General features: G+C 39.8%; 1 protein-coding gene across 1 annotated transcript in view; it reads right to left on the reverse strand.

Annotated features, from left to right (window-relative positions):
- The window catches only part of LOC107594389 (potassium/sodium hyperpolarization-activated cyclic nucleotide-gated channel 4-like), an 88,076-nt gene that overhangs the window by 7,502 nt on the left and 74,574 nt on the right, over positions 1-6,000 (reverse strand). The gene's annotated exons all lie outside the window — the stretch shown is intronic.

Consider the following 6,000-nt stretch of genomic DNA (forward strand, 5'->3'; position numbering starts at 1 on the left):
TTTACCAGGATGGAGAAGAGAGAGAGAGAGTGTGTGAGGATTATGTTAAAGTTATAGTTCACCCAAAAAGAAGATATTTTGAAGAATGTTGATAACCAAGAAGTTGTCAGTAACCATTGACTTCCATAATATGGGGGGAAAAAAACCTATGGAAGTCAATGGCTACTAGCAACTGTTTGGAATTTTATTTTTTTGGGTGAACTATCCCTTTAACTGTGCTGTACAACCATGTTTTTGTTATTAAACACTAAGTGGACAATCTAAACATCACAAACACTTCAGAGCCAGGAAGATATGAACATAATCTCAAAATGGCTGATTAAGCATGCAATTACTGCTTATATACCATATTTATGTGCAACTCCAGGGAACTTCAGAAAATAAAATAAAACAAATAAACAAACAACAACAGCATGGTAACATGGCAGTATAAATATAATGATATAATATTTTTGGAAATTTAAGAACAAAAAGGGTTTATATATTATAAACCCATTTGCGGATAATCTAGTGAAATAAATAATTATAGTAATAAATAAATAATCATTTGTAATTCTAAATATTTGTTTAGAATGTATTTATTAATAATTCAAAATAATCTATTATTTAATAATAATTTCCTCTTTTATTTGTAACTTGATGGAAACAAGCCTAAATATCAGATTATTCACAATATTATTATGAATTACAAGAATGATAAATCAATATAAAACAAAAATCGATTAGATAAGCCACATTTAAAGCTGCTGTAAAATATTATTGCATTTTATGCATGTTATATATGTTATGTCATATTGCCCAGAATATTCAAAATAACAGAAACTATTCAGAAATGGGCTGCATTAGACTTTGAACTCGAACACTAATTCTAATATCCTGTCATTTCTGCATAATTCCACTGGTTTTAATGGACAGGAACATTAGGACTTAAAAAAGGAACAAATAAGCCAGAATAAATTAGCAAAATGAGTCAGTGAACCTGTACAACACGTTCCCTGTAAAAACTCTCAATGTGTCAGTGTGTAATGAGAGTCACAGAGCTCGAACCGTGAGAGGATTATAAGCACAGCAGCCTCACTCACTGCATTTGGCAAACCCACAATCCAAATCCACACACACACACACACACACACTCATGCGATTCTGTCTGTCTCAGATCTCAAGATGATAACACTGATGAGACACCATGTTCGATTTTCCTCCGACGACGACAGAAACAGGCTGAGATGACTTGAATCTGAGGGATTTTCCTGAAGAAATCCTGCTTCCAGATCAGAATGAATCAAACGCTCCCGATCATGACATTTAACTAAGAATGACCTACACACTCACACATGCTACACACTCCTGCTGCGCTCTGAGATCATGCTGCAGATTGAAGCTTTTATCCAGAGTCTGACAGCACATGTATTACAGCGATGGTCCACCTGCAGCGTGTGTGTGCCAAAATAAAGCATATCAGAGAGACTGTTTACTCCTCAGTAGTGAAGAGCTTCACTAGTGCTGCGGCTCATAGTTAGAGTCAGTGGTTTAAACACATCTACAGACCAGAAAAGAGACTTGAAGATGCAGGACTCTTTTGACTTAAGACAACAGCCACTCAGAACACCCAGAAAAAAAACTAGCAACCATCCAAAACATCCTAGCAATCAGCCAAAACACCCTAACAACCAGCCAGAACACCCTAAAAACCACCAACCATCCAAAACACCCTTACAACCAGCCAGAACCCCCTAAAAACCACCAACCATCCAAAACACCCTTACAACCAGCCAGAACCCCCTAAAAACCACCAACCATCCAAAACACCCTTACAACCAGCCAGAACCCCCTAAAAACCACCAACCATCCAAAACACCCTTACAACCAGCCAGAACCCCCTAAAAACCACCAACCATCCAAAACACCCTTACAACCAGCCAGAACCCCCTAAAAACCACCAACCATCCAAAACACCCTTACAACCAGCCAGAACCCCCTAAAAACCACCAACCATCCAAAACACCCTTACAACCAGCCAGAACCCCCTAAAAACCACCAACCATCCAAAACACCCTTACAACCAGCCAGAACCCCCTAAAAACCACCAACCATCCAAAACACCCTTACAACCAGCCAGAACCCCCTAAAAACCACCAACCATCCAAAACACCCTTACAACCAGCCAGAACCCCCTAAAAACCACCAACCATCCAAAACACCCTTACAACCAGCCAGAACCCCCTAAAAACCACCAACCATCCAAAACACCCTTACAACCAGCCAGAACCCCCTAAAAACCACCAACCATCCAAAACACCCTTACAACCAGCCAGAACCCCCTAAAAACCACCAACCATCCAAAACACCCTTACAACCAGCCAGAACCCCCTAAAAACCACCAACCATCCAAAACACCCTTACAACCAGCCAGAACCCCCTAAAAACCACCAACCATCCAAAACACCCTTACAACCAGCCAGAACCCCCTAAAAACCACCAACCATCCAAAACACCCTTACAACCAGCCAGAACCCCCTAAAAACCACCAACCATCCAAAACACCCTTACAACCAGCCAGAACCCCCTAAAAACCACCAACCATCCAAAACACCCTTACAACCAGCCAGAACCCCCTAAAAACCACCAACCATCCAAAACACCCTTACAACCAGCCAGAACCCCCTAAAAACCACCAACCATCCAAAACACCCTTACAACCAGCCAGAACCCCCTAAAAACCACCAACCATCCAAAACACCCTTACAACCAGCCAGAACCCCCTAAAAACCACCAACCATCCAAAACACCCTTACAACCAGCCAGAACCCCCTAAAAACCACCAACCATCCAAAACACCCTTACAACCAGCCAGAACCCCCTAAAAACCACCAACCATCCAAAACACCCTTACAACCAGCCAGAACCCCCTAAAAACCACCAACCATCCAAAACACCCTTACAACCAGCCAGAACCCCCTAAAAACCACCAACCATCCAAAACACCCTTACAACCAGCCAGAACCCCCTAAAAACCACCAACCATCCAAAACACCCTTACAACCAGCCAGAACCCCCTAAAAACCACCAACCATCCAAAACACCCTTACAACCAGCCAGAACCCCCTAAAAACCACCAACCATCCAAAACACCCTTACAACCAGCCAGAACCCCCTAAAAACCACCAACCATCCAAAACACCCTTACAACCAGCCAGAACCCCCTAAAAACCACCAACCATCCAAAACACCCTTACAACCAGCCAGAACCCCCTAAAAACCACCAACCATCCAAAACACCCTTACAACCAGCCAGAACCCCCTAAAAACCACCAACCATCCAAAACACCCTTACAACCAGCCAGAACCCCCTAAAAACCACCAACCATCCAAAACACCCTAACAACCAGCCAGAACACCCTAAAAACCACCTACCATTCAAAACACCCTTACAACCAGCCAGAACACCCTAAAAACCACCAACCATCCAAAACACCCTAACGACCAGTCAGAACACCCTAGAAACCATCCAGAACATCATAACAACCAGCCAGAACACCCTAGAAACCACCTACCAAGAAAAACACTCTAGCTACCACTCAAAACACCCTAAAAACCACCTGGCAACCATCCAGAACACTCTAGATACCACCTAGCAATCAAGAATACCACAACAACCATATAACAATACCCTAGCATTGACAAACAACACTCACATTTTCTTAAAAATGAAATAAATAATCAAAAATAAAAAAATACATAAATAAACCTGGCCTATCTTGCTCTTGTCAATATCTTCTTTCATATTCATCCCTCCTCATTATGTCAAGCTCAACCATGCAACCTCATTATGGAGAGTGAGTCACATGACTTGGTATAAGCAGCATGTCCATAATTATAATCAGCCTCTGCATTTGAGTCATTGATGGCCAACATAATCACAGGAATCACGAGGGCATTCGCGTGTTCTCATGTGTGCCGTTTAAAGACGAGCTCATGCATATTTCTTCCTCCCTTATTTATGTGATGAACTGTTTCAAACCTTACTGAGCTGCCTACATAGACAGCAGTTTAAGCTCTCCATGTGAAGCCTGTAGCATAATTATGCTGTCTTCTAAGTCAACTTGTTTTGGCCAAAGCCAGTGTCACATAAGTAATAAATAACAGACACCAGGACAGTAAAATCTCACATTCCCCTGAAGAGCAGTTACATAAATTAATTTCATGAGTGAATAACTCGGGTTAAAAACAAATTCTCCACGGCTTTCCGTTCATTTCCCAGCATGCACTGGTGCCAAGAACGACTTTGAAGATTGTCAAGAGCAAGTAGCTATGTGAAATGCAGATTAACGGCAGAGATGGATTGCGTGTTATCTTTCCATTATTTCCATCAGAGTTCCCGCGGGACGAGGTCAGAGGTCGCGAAGAGTACATGAGCTGTAATTAGCCTTGGGTGGATGGGGCACAGGCGGCTAAATGCCTCACTATTTAAGCAGAAACCACTCAATGAAATAAAGCAGATGAAAGAGTGTCGAGAGTTGCAGTCCTGACTTTTGACCTCATCTAAGGCTGAATTCACATTGCTTGGACCAAATTACCCACAAATCACCTGAGACGTAATGTCACGTGACTAATAAATCTGGAACCACAGGAAAATTACATCATGACAACAATGAACGCCAGAACACACACAAGCTGTGTCCTAAATGACGCACTGTACACTATGCATTTATGCACTCAACTATGTATGAATTAAATAAGGTTATTTTGTCATTCATAATCAGAGTCTGATAGCCTGTTACCCTTCGCTATAATTAAAGCTGCGACAAGTGAGTACATGATATGTTCAACATTCCATGCTTAGTTTTTTCCCCGGTTATTTAATTGCATCATCCAGGTATTTAAAGTGCACTTTTCTTTTTGGAATTTTCAGTGTGAACACCTTACTCACTATTTATACTACAAAACATAGAAAAGTGCATTAGTACGCATTTTGGGACGCACCTACAGTCTCAAAGCTTCACTAGTGACATCACAGACAGCATTATCTTATCTCAAATTTTGATCTTAATTAAAATTAATTTGAATTAAAATCTTAATTTGACCTTTTAGTAATATATTTTTTAAAGTTATATCTGTTAACATCAGTTAATGCGCTGTGAACTAAAACAATGAATAACAATGAAAACATATATTGCTCATTGTTGGTTCATGTAAGCTAATGCATTAACTAATGTTAATAAATGACACCTTATTATAAAATGTCACCTATAAATTATAGATTATAAATATATGAAAAATATGCACCCCTTTTTTATGTTTTTTAAAAAGAAGTCTCTTCTGTTCACCAAGGCTGCATTTATTTGATCAAAAATACAGTAATATTGTGAAACTGTATAATTGTTTTCATTTGAATATACTGTATGTTAAAATGTAATTTATTCCTATGATCAAAGCTGAATTTTCAGCATCATTACTCCAGTCTTCAGTGTCACATGATCCTTCAGAAATCATTCTAATATGCTGATTTGCTGCTCAAGAAACAATTTCTGATTATTATCAATGTTGAAAACAATCATGCAGCTTCATATTTCTGTGGAAACCGTGATACATTTTATTTTTCAGGATTATTTAATGAATAGAAAGTTCAAAAGAACAGCATTTATTTGAAACAGAAATCTCCACTGTCACTTTTGATCAGTTTAATGCATCCTTGATGAATAAAATAATTAATTTCTTGAAAAAAAAAATCCTCAATGACAGCTTATAAACACTACCATGACTAATGGTAGTGTTTATAAGCTGCACATGAAATAAGCTATTATTTTATGTATCTTCATAGCTCTGTTCTATGAAGAATAGAAACTTGAACAGCTGCATCAGGACCCCCCCCCACCCCCCCAACACCCACCACACAACCCAGACCCCAAAAAAAACCACACAATGACACAAACATGACCTGCTTTGCATCTGTGTTAATGTCCCAGAAATAGGGCACTTATCGGCTGTGATCCCACGATT

Source organism: Sinocyclocheilus grahami, unplaced genomic scaffold, assembly GCF_001515645.1.
Source record: "Sinocyclocheilus grahami isolate Dianchi unplaced genomic scaffold, SAMN03320097.WGS_v1.1 scaffold182.1, whole genome shotgun sequence".
Classification (NCBI taxonomy): domain Eukaryota; kingdom Metazoa; phylum Chordata; class Actinopteri; order Cypriniformes; family Cyprinidae; genus Sinocyclocheilus; species Sinocyclocheilus grahami.